The 15,138-nt window shown below is 40.8% G+C and overlaps 1 protein-coding gene and 1 long non-coding RNA gene across 4 annotated transcripts in view; one reads left to right on the plus strand and one right to left on the minus strand.

Annotated features, from left to right (window-relative positions):
- LHFPL3 (LHFPL tetraspan subfamily member 3) overlaps nt 1–15,138 on the minus strand; it is a 240,280-nt gene that overhangs the window by 114,653 nt on the left and 110,489 nt on the right. The gene's annotated exons all lie outside the window — the stretch shown is intronic.
- On the plus strand, nt 1,290–10,491 carry LOC121659823. The gene is made up of 2 exons (XR_006014465.1): nt 1,290–1,538; nt 9,193–10,491. It is a non-coding gene; the product is annotated as an uncharacterized LOC121659823 (long non-coding RNA).

The raw sequence follows: 15,138 nt of genomic DNA on the forward strand, positions 1-15,138 counted from the left end.
AGCTGGGTAACAGACAAATGTGAGGGAAATGGTCTGAATGACTCTTTCGCATCGCTAGTATGGAAATGCAATGCAATCACAAAAGCCCTGCGTCCATGCTCAGTATGGACTTCTGCTTGCAGAAACAGTCAAAACATTGGGATGCAAAAGGAACAGGACAGAAAATTCTTAACTCATAAGGTCCCAAAGTAAACAAAATGCTCACCCTTGCTTTCAACAGCACATCTGTTCGGAGCTTCATATCTCAAAAAATAGAGTTTAACTAGAAAGAGTGCAGAATGGGATAGTGCAAATATTAATGGACATAGCACAATAAAGGCAAAAAATAATTCTTGCATCAGAGACAAACTGAAAAGCTTGTGACTCTTTAGTGAATAAGTGAACAAAAGCTGATATACTGAAGAAAATTGTTCTCTACCCTGCCATAAATCAAAAGGAAAGTAACATTTGAAGTACTTAGAAGGCAGCACTTATCTACGTTTGAGGGAATGCTATCTTTTTAATGAGAAAACAAAAAGGCTAAATAGCCCATGGATATCCTTATTTCAAGGTATCAAGTAAGAAAGAGCCTTACAGAGTAAACAAGAGGATCAAACACCTACAGAGCTAGCAATACATGCTGACATTAGGTAAAATTAAACAGAAAAATAAACTTCTATCTATTTTTCTAAGCTAGCCATTAGCTTGATCACTGTAAGATTTTTACAGTTCCTTGTGTTTCCTGGAATATACACCACAAAGTGGTGTATGACAGAAAGACGACTGAACGAGCAGAGACCTGAGCTCCTGTTGCACAGCGCAGCACTCCCTGGGCTTCACCAGCTTTGATGTAGGTGCACCCCAGCCACAACAGTGCTGTGCTTTGCAGAAGGGAAGGAGTGCTAATGTGGCTTCCTTCATACAGCCACAATGAATGTGGCTGCAAGCACTGAAGATCACCAAGCACTGCTCTGCCACACCTTCACACTGATTCTCTGCTGTGCTCCACCTCACCGTAGGCACACATGTGCAGGGGTACCTGACAGAGCAGGTTATGAAGAAATGAGGAGCCTTTTTTCATATGATGCTCAGGTAGACATCAACACTGTTGGTAGTAATCCTACCACTGGACACAGACAGCAGTCACTCTACTGAGGACACAATCAGAACTAGTATACCTCCCTCCCTCCACTCTGCTCTTTTGTCCTTTACAGTTTATTTTCCTAATCAAAACCAAACAGTACTCCTCACTGCTGCAATCCTCACTGTAGCACAGCCAAAATATTTTTCAATTTAATTCAGTGTTTTAAAAACATGGTAACTTCCAATGATCACATTGATTGAGGCTTCCTCTAAGTGAATGAGAGCATTTGCAGACCTCAGAAACCAGTTTGTCTCTGAACAATAGAAAGACTTGTTAAATGGGAATCTAAGTAAAAAGAAGAATTACTGTAAGAAAAGAGATGTTGAAGACTGACAGCTCTTCTGTTGTTTTGACAGAAATACCTTGTGGATGACCTGAACATTTGTTTTGAACCACAATACTGGCTTGAGAATGGGTGAGTTATATTGGGAATGAGATCTAACTGAAACTTTTAATGCATTATTTATCTTAAAAGAAACATGATCACCAATTTTTATTTAAATGGGCTTGAGACACTGTTGCCCTATGGAAATAGGCAGGCTTGCTTAAAGAGACTTTGCACAAAATGTACCACTCTTTAATATTTATGAGACTTTTCCCAGGTTTGCTAAAGTTCAAGTACACATCTCTTTTTATTGAGTAACAATATTTAGAGTTAGCTAAAAATAATTTATTCCCACTAATTCTAATGTGAGCAAATAATTCTAAAACAATACAGCCAGGAAAATCTGAGTGCAGAATACTGAGCTTCTCTCATTCAGATATCTGGTCCATTGATAATCCTGGTACTGCAGCACACATAGGTAAAAGCCTCCTCAGTGCATTAAAACCATTTATTGAAGGTAACTCTGCTTGAATGTTTGAACCCAGGAAATCTCTGAGACTCTAGTTTTTCAGTTCTCAGTTCTAATGTTTCTTTGTTTGCAAATACAATAATTACCAGAACTGATAATAGAAAAATAGTTGGCAGACCTTGAAAAATAATGTATTTTATAGGTCAAGCCTACCCATGGTCAATTTATGACCAGAGTGTAACCGGAGCTGTGCAACAAAAATAATAGCACAGGTACAGTTTCTACCATAAAAATCACTTTTTTCCCAGTATATTTCTTCTATAATAACTTCTCTCTTTCTCCCTCTCTCCACACACCATTTTTGTGATGACAGTTAGCCAAAGGCATGCAAGAATGAATTGCACTGTTGTGGCATTTAAATTATACCAATACTGAAATGCAGAATAGAGTCCTTCTCTATTTTATCTCTAAATTGAATGCTTTCACAGAGAGGCACTGTTATCTGCATTACAATTTGAGAGCTACATTAGTAAATCTTGAATGCTCTGAATTAGAGTATTCAACTTTTGAGATGGATGGTTGAGCTCAACACAAAAAATGTATTAAGCTGGAGATATGGCTTCATTTGGAGTGAACATGTATTTTGAAGACTCTATGTGGTTCAGAAACCAAGCCTAAATTTCTGGGGAGCCTGCATCCAGGTGAATGTTACCCCCTTTTTAAAGTAAATATTTTAAGATTTTCGTATTAAAACTATGCCTTCAAAATGATTCTCCAGGTACCATTTCCCTGTCAGATGGGGAAATTATGTAAATTCCCACTTTCACACAATCATTGGAGCAGTCTGGAAATGCTGCCTGAGAGTGGAGAAGGTTCCCATCTCTTTTATGGCACATTGCAAGCACACTAGTAACGCTGCAAGTATATTGATGGGGCCTGCATCTGCTAAGCAGTTATAAGGGTCTGAAGAAATGAATTAAATCTCTGGGTGTATGTCAGAGGTTTTATCCTTAGGACTTCAGTGACAGCAACCTCTCAATGCCCCACAGTCACACAAAGACCCTTTTGGCCTTTAACCAATCTGCAAGTTTTCAGGTTTCTGAGATGCCACAGGTGCTGGGTGCATCTCTGGGATATGCCTGGAAGTGCTGTGCTCACTGCTCTCCAGGGTGGGTGCAGAAATGAAAAAAATCCCTCCCTTTCACAAAAAACCACACAGAGCAAAAAAATGCATTTAAAATCTGTTTGTGGAAAACTGATAAATATCATGATGACCAAATTGTGTGCTTATCTTGTGATAAACGAAACATGTATTCTGAAGCATAGTCTGTGTTTTCTTTTTTCATGTGTAGGTGTTATTTGCTAACAAATATCCAAAGCACAGCTGCTTCCCATTAAAAAAAAGGCACAGAAAGACTATTTACCTCACTTGGGCTCAAATGATTATTGCTATGAACCAAATGGTATTGAAAAAAAAAGTATTCCCACAATTGAAAAAATGAGGTCAGAAGTAGTTACGCAAAAAAATTTTCTTTGCCCTAAAAATTGTTTCATTTGTGAAACTGATGTAAGTTATCTCACTGGTATAAAATGTGCCCTCAGTACCAGGATTATTTGATAATGCTGACCCAGAAACCCATCTGTGAAAAGCAAAGTCCTTCGTTCAAAGAAACTTGAAAAAGACGGAAGGACTTTGGGGAGAAAAACTGAGACGGGCTATGTTTGCAACCTCATGACAAGGCAGGTTTGAGAAGAACCCCAGAGATCTCTGGCCATGGCTGGAGACTGATCAAAAGCACTTGCAGCACAAGGAGTCTGCTTTATGCAGGCAAAGGAAAGTCAGCGCTGCGGCTGGAGTCCCACCTGTGCCAGGGAGAGGTGTGACCTGGTACTCAGCTGGAGACCACCAGCTCTGCCACCTGAACCCAGGCAGAAACTGCAACGATTCATGTCAGTATTTTCAGCCCTTTTTCACAGATACCACGTGCCAGCAGCTGATTTTCCTCTCTTGGTAGCTCCTTGCACCGGAGCAGCCATGCTGACCTTGGTGACATGGTTATGCTCCAACACCATGTCTGGGAAAGGAAAAGCCTCCAGTCCCCAGCAGCACAGTTCAAAACCAGCCTGGAGCTCACCCTGGCCCCACTCTGAGAAATTAGATTATTTTTGCCAGTGCATGAAATAGTGTCATATGTTGAAGTGCAAAATATCCCTTTTGTTTCCTCTTTGACTTAAAGAATCCTGGAAGGGTTCACATCTGCATTTCAGTTTAATGAAGAACACTTTTTTATTGAATTCTGTCTGGTGGTGAAGCCCATTAGGGAACCTGTTAGAGATTTCAGGTGAAGGCTTGATCCCTTTGATCTTGAGTCCAGGGGAATGAGGAACAGGTCACATTTCTTTGATCTGAAGGAGACAATATGGGATCACATTGATATGCTTTCTGATCGTCCTGTAACCAGAAACCTTGCTTGCAATTTTTGTGCAACATCAGATATGGATTTCTTTCCTCAAACAAACCTATGGAGTCATCTCCTAGGAGAAAGGAATGGCCCCTGTGAGGGCAGGGGTTGCAAGCTGTTCAGTTTTTCAAAGACCTCCTGCTTCACCTCTCCTCCACCAGCTAGGACAGCAGTTAAGCAGGATTTTCAGATGCTCACACCAGAGAGTCGCATGGGAGCCAGAAGGAGAGACTGCTTTTCTGATGGGCTTGCATACTCATTTTCTGTAAGTTTGCTGTATACAAAAAGAACAGTTTTAATGCATCACTGATATAACTGAGCATGTGATACCACCCATGAAGTATCTGCCAGAAACTCTTGTGTTTCTTTCTCTCTTCCTGATGGATGTCCTGCAGCAGTGGCATTTCTCATCCAAGCTGGACCTGATAGTGTTGTTTGTGAAAGCATATGGAGGATGTGATGAATTCTTATTTATTATTTATTATTTAGTTGCTATTTAATTATTTATTTATTATTTGAGATTTATTAGAAACTAGTTCTTCACTAGGAGAGTGATGTTGCACTAGAACAGGCTGCCCAAAGAAGTTGTGGATGCCCCATTCCGAGAAGTGTTCGAGGCCAGATAGGATGTAACATGAGTAATGGGGTCTAGTGGAAGGTGTGCCTGCCCATGGTGGGGAGTTGAAACTAGATGATCTTTAAGATTCCTTCCAAACCACTCTATGATTCTGTTTGAATTGATCCATTGCCATTATGTGGCTGATGCTGACTAAGTCCATTCCTGCACAAAGCTGAAGTGATGTTTATCTACTTGCGCAGCAGATAAATTTTATCCAGGGTAAAGCACTGACCCTCTTAGCACCTCGATGCTTTCCTGCATGAGTCTGCTCTTTCACACCTTTATAACTGGTGGGATAACCCTTACCTGGCTGCTAGAAGCTGGAGGAAGGCACTAAGCCTGAGCAGACCTTAGCTGGTTTGTTACCCTTTGCTCCCCTCAGAGAGAGGGGAGAGAGAGCAAGGCAGGCATCTGGAGGAATTGTTCTGAAACCCTCTGATTGCAAAGAATAAGCCCAGGGGCTTCCAGGGCAGCTCCAGGTCTTTAAGGAATAATTTCACAGCACTTCATGCTGTATCGTAAAGGACATATTTTATTATTTGATCCTCATTCAGAAGGACATCCCCCCTGTTTACTTTGAGCACGTGTGTCAAAGGACCCACTGAGAGCTTTGGGCTCTGCTCCTCACTGCATTCCCCTGTTCTGGTTCCCTGTGTGCTGGGGATCATTCCCCACATGCTTTGTGGAGCTCAGCTGGAAATCAGCTCTGATTTTATCCATTAATTTTGCCTCTTCCCTGTGTTCCAGTTTTCAAAGTATTTCGTTCAGAAATAATTTAAGCAACTACCATCTCTCAGCCTTCAAAGCAGCTTTGTCTTTCCTCACTTACATTAGCTATGCCTGAAAAGCTCAAGAAAGTGTGGTTCAAGAAACCATTGCCCCCCAGCTACCTTCTCCTGCACTGGAACCCACCAGTCAGCTGGAGTTGTATCTCTCATCACTAAAGGTACCAGGTCACGGTGTGAAATAGAGGTGGTCTGAGGGTCTCTGGCCACTCTCTCTGGTGGCAGTGGTGATGCTTCCAGATGTGGTAGATGACAGAATCACACCATTTTCCATGCACAGATCCAAGCCATGGCTGCACTTGATATCTGTTGTGCTGTGGACGCACGAGAGGAGCAGTTTCTAGGAAGGATGGGTTGAGTAAAGGGGAACCACAAAATTCTCCAGAAGAGCACATCATATATGGGGTAAAGAAAGAGCCCTCCTTTTGGCTTTGCATGGTTCCTTGTGTTGCATGCACAGCAGGGGGGCAAAACTGACGGGAAAATCTCCTCCTACAGCAGACACAATATCTGGATATAGGCAGACCCAAGACTGAAGCAGTTCTGTGTTCTAGGACTGTTAATGCATGGAGTGATTCACTTTCATTCAGTACAACAGCACAGGTAGGCATGAGATTATTGTGGGGCTAAAAATGGTTTATGAACCTCCAACTGAAATTTCCAGAATACCAGTGTCTTTTGGGGGCTCCAGCAGCTATACCACAATAGCAGAGACCTGAAATTTTATTGAAAAACTCGAAAATGGACAGATACAACAGAGCAGAGAAATGTAGCGATGTGAGTAAGTGAACATAAATGTGATTAGTAAAGAAGTACCATGGTCCAGAGGGATAACAAGTCAGCAGAATGTAAGGTGAGGTCTAAAGACGAAAGTGATGGCGTCATATGTAATGAAAGCCAGTCAAGCTCCAGGAACATTTTTTATATTTCTTGTGATCCATCTCACCAAAAATGATAATTACTGTAGCAATTGGTTTACCCAAAACATGTTTTCTTCCTCCTCTTAACAGGCCCCTTTTAAAGCCAACAAATTTTCTTGGATCTCTGTGGAGAGCACAACTTCCTTTTAAATTGATAAATTATAGCACATAGTATCCTGCTTTTTAAAGAGTACTGACGAAATGCTTTCAACTCCACAAAATGTGTATCCTCCTTTTGAATGGATTCTGTCAAATGTGAATCTGTTTTAGTTGATAATTGCTAAAGGAAGTGATGTATATAAAATTAAGAAGCTAGTCTCTACCTCAGGTGTTTCCCTGCTGTGGTTCCTATAAAAATACTCAAGCCTGCATGAGGCTTTGTGGTCTGGCAGCTTCCCTGTCCTAGATATCCCTTCTAGGTTGGATCAAGCTCAGGGGTGTCCCAATGGGTCCCAGCTGCAGCTGGGACAATGGCAGCAATGGACCTGAAAAACCCAGGATATTCCAGCAGAACTTCTTATCTAATTTATTTAATTTTGTCTCTTTTCTTCTAAAAATAGAAATGTACCTCTTTGTTTAGTGGCTTGATGAAAACACAAGTGCATATTCACATATTCTACACAAACATTACACAAGTGGCTGTTTTCTTCATGGGTTACTTTGATTTTACAAGGAATCTCTTTTCTTTGTGTAGGAAATCAGAAAGACAGAACCTTTTTTTTTCCAGTGCAGCTGACATTTTACAATTCAGGGTTGAGAAAACAAGAAGAGAGTAAAATGTATTCATATTTAAGTATGAGAAGGTATCCCTCTTTGATCTTATTTTGGCTAGGATCAAGAACACCCAACAGGCTAACGACACCTGTGGCATTTGTAAAGCTGGAGTAGTAGAGACACTTTTGCCTTCAGCACTTCTCCCTGCTGCTATAAAATTTATCAGCATTATATGCTACCCAGACCAGAAGGTCTCTGCTCTTGTAGCGTTTATGAGTTTTGCAGGAGTGCCAGAGTGAGGAACTCTGAAATCTTCCAGAAACCATTGAAATTCCAGAGCCATAGACTGAGAAATTTGCAATTCTTATAACCTTTTTTGCATAGGAAATAGATTTCCATCAATCAGGAGGTATAGGGGCATTCCTATGGGAGTACCTAACTGAAATTAGCCCAACAATCTCACTCTAAAATAGTAAAAGGCTCCAGTCTGAGCTAACATAACAAGCCATAGTTATTAGGTGTAGCTACCTTTGAGATAAGATTTCTGTTGCCTTTCCTCCAGCTATTAAAAGCAACATAGAAAGATGAAGGTTTATGCTGTTTTTTCCAAAGGTGAAAAACTCAGGAATGTGCTAGGGATTGTAAATATTGAAAACTGCTGTAAGACTAGCCCTGAGGTTCCTCCACAGCTTCTGTGAATCTGAGAAAAATTTACAGTTAATTAAATTTTCATGTGTGCTTAGGTAGATCTGTCATGATAATAAAAAAAGTCCTTATAACCTTAACTGGAAAAGATTTTTGCCTTTTGGCAGCAAGTCTGGTGAAGCAGTCATAAGGAGTACCCTAAAAAGCAACACAGGGTTCAATTAAACCCTGCATATACCACATGCTTCACTGTCACAGACAGCACTGAAGTAATGGCAGACATAATCCTGAAACCCACTCTGACTGTGAAACCTGTGAAGCGACTGATATCCAGGGGAGAGAAATAAATTAAAATCTAAACTTCTTCTTGGTTTGCTGCAAGCAGACTCTTGAAGAAATCCAAAGCTTACACTGAGTATGCTCTTAAGGAATTTTTTAAAATATCCAGACTAATTTTATAAATTGAATTGAATACTACAGTGGGCCTCCCATGTGATCCAGGGGAAGAAAGATCTTGACTACCTTAGGGAGGAGAAACCTTCAGATGAATAAAGTTGTACCTCCTCAGTTAGGAGCTGTATGACTGCTGGGGCAGTTGGGCCCAGACTAAGAAAACCAACACCACTACACAGCAAGGAGAACTAATCTTAAAGCAAAGTTTATGAGCTGCAATCTCATCTTCCCTGGCATTGAGGAATGAAAGCAGAACTGAGAAAATGTCTAGCAGGTGAACTGAGGTGCTAATTGTACAAGAAAGCAGCAGATTCACAGGAGGAAGAAGCACCTTCCAAGTCCTCAGCCTGGAAAAGGGTGATGGGGGTAGAAAACATTTAGAGACATGAAGGAAGGGAAAGCTTGAATGAAGTTCTGTCTCCTGTAACTCATCTCTGTGCTAAAAATGTTTCTAGAGGTATGTTCTCCAAAGGGTCTGGCTGCAAACCCCCTTAGGGAAACTGGATGGGTTTCCACCAGCCCCAGAGCATCATCCTCCAGCAGCAGCAGCCTCTGGAGGAGGAAGTATGGTTTGGCTCAGCTGGAGCTACACAGCTCTGCCCTGGGAGGCCTGGTAAAATGTGCCATACTTTTCTACATCTTGAATGATCCTGACTAGCTTATTTATATATTTCCAGCTTCCAGCAGACCTGGAAAATACTCATTCTGCAGATGAGCTCCTGGTTATTCTCGTATCATTCTGGACTGCACTGAAAAGCATATTTTCGTGGACGCTCAACTTCCCAATCTATTGTCCAGTTTCAGTTATGTTGGACAAAAGATCAAAAGTCTCAGGAAGAACCAGACATAGATCCTACAGACTCCACAGAAGCTGCAGGCTACAGAGAAGACACTGTGGTCCAAATACCCACAGGCTTACCTCAGCCGTTTGTGAGACTTGAAAGAGATGTGGTGTCAAATGGTTGCCTGCACACTGCTGCCAACCTACTCTGCAGGAAGAGATTGTATGTATGTGCAGGGATAACAGAAAATCTTACTATAATTCAGTCCTAAAGCCAATCAAGCAAGCGACATAAATCTGTGGACAACTAGGTTTTGAAAGAACAGGTGCTTGCAAAACCGATTGTTACCTAATTGAATTTTGTATCCATTCTTGACATGTTGTTAATAATCTCCATATGAACGTTTATGATCTGCCTGAATCTACAGACCTAAACCAGTAACTCAAAATGCATAGGAGAAAGTGATTATGTCAGCACCGCATGTTCCTCCTGGTGGTGTGCTGGAGACTAAACTCTTTAGTCAGGGTAACCCAGCTGGCTTTTCTTCCTGTACTGGCTCAAACGGGAGCTTCATCTATGAAGTGTTACAGTGGGCAGTGAAAGTATTAGTAGTAGCTCAGCAGGGAACTTCAGCCCTGAATTGAAGTTATCAAAACCAATGAGCATGTTCTTAAATGTGTGCTTAGGAGTTTGGCTAAACTAGGTAATGGTCTTGATTATGACCTAAAAAAGCTACGACTCAATTAAAAAAAAAAAAGTCAGATTTATTCAAGTTATGGGTAGTTTGGCCTGGATTAACAATTAAGGTTTAGTCCTTAGTTTGAAAAGAAATATACAGCTTGCATTGCTTGTTATTGGACTTGGATTTATCTGAAAGGATTCATTTATGTGAAAGCGCATATCTTATTTGTGGAAAAATCTCGAAATAATAATGAAGGCAAAATTACTACTGACTTCAGAAAGTCAACATTTTTAATTGCTTCATACCAATATTCAATGATTTTGCTGGCTCACTATGGATGTCTTCTGAAAAGGGAGAAATTAAAGGTTTCATGTTTACTTTCGCTAACCCTAACCCTAACCCAAGTAAACAGTTTGTGGAGAGAAAGGAAGAATTTCATGGAAATTAGGAGAGGTTCATTCCAAAGTCAGAAGGAAAAATCATGAAGGTATGATTTTAAAGGCCAAGTTAAAGTTGAAAAGCTAAAATGTCAGATGACTCCTTTTTCAGACTGGGGAGATGAATTTCTAGATTCATTAGGAGTAATTCTGCTGCATGGCAGCATCTCCCCCAGTTATGAGTACCATAATCAAAACTGTTACTCAGAGATGAATTTATGTAAAAAGAATGGGTATTTTGCCTTCCCCACGGATTTTGAAAAGCTGTCAAAAGGTATTTTATCTGTCCATTAGCTCTCATCACAGCCCAATTACATGAAATTACAGATAGAGAGCTTTTCATGATTGCGTTGAAACAGAAGTCCAATGTTGAAAACAAACTATGAAAATGTAGGATGAGTACATAATGTACTGTTTCACATACAAAGTAAAATCTCTGTTATGCATAAGCACTTTAAAGTTTCTTAGGATATAACTTGGGATCTTGCTAGCTCCTATTTTCTTCCTAAGTCAAAGAATTTAAAGTCGTTACATTCTCTGTCATTTAAATGGGAATTTCAAACAGCCTGAAACTAAAACATTTCATCATTAGACTATTGGCTGCACACAGCAGAATGAAAGGATTTGCTTCTGCATCACAAGATTTGCTCTGGGTTCTAGTGCAAAGCTTTATGTTTTGGATAACTTTGTCTCTCAAGACCTGAAGGTCAAATGTTGTACCATATTTCTCTGTATTTCAGAGAACTATGCTTTGCCCTCTTGGAAGCATGAGGAGGCAGAATTGCTATCAATTAGGAGCCGAAATGCCTATGATTCTATAAGAAAAAAGCGTATAAAACTCATTAGTAGGTGTCTTAAAATGTATTCTTTTTGCAGCTAATTTATTTTGATTGAAAGCTACAAATAATTTTTAAAATAGCAATGCAAGATTTCATTACACATTCTTAATTATATGAGTATACAAATACCCTAACAAAAGCCTTTGCTGTTTTCTTAACCAAATTAAAGCTTTACATGAAAAAAAATTTCATAAGCAAGGTGCATAATTTTCACTGAATATCCATACCTTCTGAAAATGCCCCAAACCAACCATTAACTTCTTTCTTAGAGAATTTCTTGCCATTAATTATGTGTTAGATGTGCAAAGGAACACTGTAGCGAAAAAGAATTCAACTGTAGAAATTACTTTTTGTGTCCTATTCCTCTGTTAGAGATTCCAGTTGGGCCTTTTGCCAATAAAGGACCTTAAAACTGACAGAAAAGCATTAGACACAACAGAAATCCATCACTACAGAAAAGCCTGGGAAAAGGAGATATGACAAATTACACAGGCTAAATCTGAGCAGCCTGGAGCCCCCGCAGATCCTGTGAAAAATGAGGCGTGTGGATTGACAATACAGGTAGCAGAATGTCTCTCTCCTGAAATGTAGACTTGATCCAGCTCTCAACCATTTTTGTGTAACAGACAAGTGAGGCCAATAGTTGTGTAAAAAACTAGCACGAATGAGATCAGAATAAAGGGCAAAATGTCCTTTGGTTAATTACTGCACTTCGCAGGATATACAGACAACTCATGTTAATGTGGCTGCTCCAGTACAACAATGCTGTGGTGAGACGAGATCTGGGACTTCAGCTGCCCCCTGGGCAGCAAAGGTGAGCAAAGGGAAAGTGGGCACCTGCCACTGGTAGGAGCAGGGAACCCAACTCACTTCCCACAGAGGAGAGGGATGATGCTCTTACCCTGCCAGGTGAAGTTCTGCAATCACAAATGTGAAGGAGAGAAGCTCATGTTTTATCTGGTACAGCAAGAACCAGGCAAGGAAAGGTGGAACAGCTCACTCAGGATGATACAGAAGGCGTATCGCAGCGGTAGGTTTTTGAGGAAGGGAAGTTTTCCCTTTAATCCCTCATTTTACTACCTGTTTTTGGCATAAGGCAGCACAAGTTTATTCTCTGGCAGTTTATGCTGAGAGGTCTCTTGTGTTGGAAAGGAGGTGGAGGAAGGAGCAAGAGGAAAGGCACACTAGTACTCCAGAGCAGCTCAGGCAGAAATGCAAACTAATAAAAATGATGATGATGTTAATAATAATCCAATATGTGAAATAACTACAGCTGACATATGATCTATTGATTAAAGTCTTTCGTATGACAGGATGTCAGCCAGCAGAAATAGGAAATCAATACCTCATTTAACAGCAAAGAACGACTCAGCCTCCTCCAGGCCAAAGAGAGACAGGGCTGCTTGAGCAGACAGTATGAATTTATTTGATCTACTTTTGTGAAAAAGAAAGGTTTAATTATACTAAAGAATGAGTTTCCTTGAATCCAGTTGGGAGGGGGAGTTGTTAGGAAGCTTATGAGCAATTAGTCAATCTAACCAAACAACAGAAGTGTTCATGCATTTCAGTGCTTGTTTCTGGGATGTCAGGATTTTTGGATAAACCAATGACTGCATTGGTTTATTATTATTATTATTATTATTATTAATATTATTATTATTATGTACATATAACAAAGGCAGGAAAAGTAATGTTTTCAGGATGTGCATATTATTTATATATTTGCTGCAAAATGCAGATTCTGCCCCAAAAATTGGTTGTCTGCCACTGGGACACAAAAAACATGTCCATGAGGAGGCCCTGATGGAGGAATGTTCTTCACACTGGATATGAGCACATTCCTCCAGGGAGGAGCACATGAGTGCATCTATTGCTCCTGGGTCACAAGAGTTTTCTAACCCATGCTTCCAGACATATGCACAATTGGGAGATTTTTGTCCTATCTGTTTTTTTTGGGGGTTTTTTTTGGTTTTTTTTTTTTGAGGCAAGTATTTTAGTTCTAAGGGTTTTAGTCTTAATTCCTATGAATGAACCTCTGGTGAAAACAAAACTAGAAATAACTCATGCATTTTTAATGGCGAAAGCAAGACAGCTCAGGAATACAGGATCTGTGGGTGGAGTAGACATCACATGACATTTTTATAACTGAGTTGTGTACAAAAGATCTGCTGCTTCATGAGCCCAAAGTTACTGAGATTCACGAAGGACTCAAAAGGAGATAATTCTATGGTTTGCAGGTTGTGATTTGTGGGCAGATTATAAGGAGTCATACTTGCCTTATTTCTCTTCCTAACCGGAGAATAAAGCAACAAAAAAGACATGAATACAACAAAGCAATTTGTAAAACTACACAGGAAAGCTCTTCACTGCACCAGAAAGACTGCATTTTCATGCATACAAACCACAAGTGATCTGCACAGAAAACTGATTCTCTACAGTTTCACAGAAAAAAAGGTATTATACATGTAGTTTCACAAGAGAAGCATCATGGTTTAGCATAGTTTGGGTTTTTAGTTAAAGAGGGCTCCATCAGCCACAGAAGTGATTCTTTTGCAAGGAGGTGCTTACAGCTTCCTCTAGAACCAATCAACCGGCTAGTTTGAACATTGGCAACTTTTTAAAGCCACTTAAGAAGCTCGACACGCCTCTGTGATCCACATCTAAGAACAAACAAAGCCCAGGAAAGCTCTCTTGCTTCTGGCTTTTGGACAGGTAACTGGGGGCCCGCGGTGCAGTCCAGTGAGGCTGGGCCGGGCCCTGCTCGGGGTGGGCCGGCCACGGTGCGGCTTGGATAAGAACTCAGCTGCTTCTGCTCACTGGAAAATAAGTAAGTAATGGATATTTTGAACCAAACCACTACAAGAAGGTTTAGCACGAGCACACTTTCCATCCAGTATCTCCCCACCCATTTTTCTTCTCCCCCACATCTTGCTCCTTCTTGTAATCCTGAAGGAAGAAGAATGTTGGGGTCTCCTCCCCCTGTCATGGAGCCCTGGGAGAGGGGCCCTGAGGGGACAGACACGGGGTTTCCCTGCCCCTGGTCAGCCTCGTTCCCCATGGGTTGTTTTGTGTTCCCTGCGTGGGCAAGGACCCTCGGGTCCCATGATTGCCTCAGTTCCTCGGCAGAGCCCCGGCCATGCGGCTGGAGAAATAAACATCTCTCTGAAACATCTATCAAGAATCGGTCGATATATATATTCTTTCCACGGGCCTCGTTGACTGATACGCGTGTTGCAGTTTCCCCACTGTAACAGAAATCCTTCAAAGGCATGCCTGTTACCCAAGGTGCAGGGTGCACGTGTGAAAGTGTAACACTGAGGGACATGAAAAATGAGCACCTCAACAATACTGCATGCTCATCCCTGGAAGGGAACAGTGACAGCCTTGATTAAATTCATTATTTCATCTTTGTCCACACCACTTAACCTTGCCATCATGTAGCTACTGGTATTTAAGTTGCCAGGATGACAGCACTTGGGCTCCCAGTCAGTAACAAGGGGTTGAGGGAGGGACTGAAGAATTTTCCACCACATTCCTTTTTTCTGTGTACATCTCCCCTGAACACAGGGTTCCTCTCCTGAACAAAGTTAAATTCCAGTTGTTTCTTTTCAGGAACTGGAATTAATGCTTTTTCTTTATTCTGTTAAATAGTCTATTCCTTGTTTTAGCAATTTTACCAGGTGGGTTTTATTTAATATATCATTTACTACCAATACCATGGTCCCCTGACAACATGGCTGTAAGTGATCTTTTCCTGAAGCTTTGTTGACAATCTCAGTGAAGAGTCAAAGATCAAAAAAGCAGGAATGCTAAATAACCTGTTAATCAAAAATACTGCAGCTAAAATTGACTGGCAGTGTATTCTGGGGAAATCCACAGAGTC

This window comes from Corvus kubaryi, unplaced genomic scaffold (assembly GCF_017639235.1).
Source record: "Corvus kubaryi isolate FWS band 111438036 unplaced genomic scaffold, C.kubaryi_AGA036_p1.0 137, whole genome shotgun sequence".
Lineage (NCBI taxonomy): Eukaryota > Metazoa > Chordata > Aves > Passeriformes > Corvidae > Corvus > Corvus kubaryi.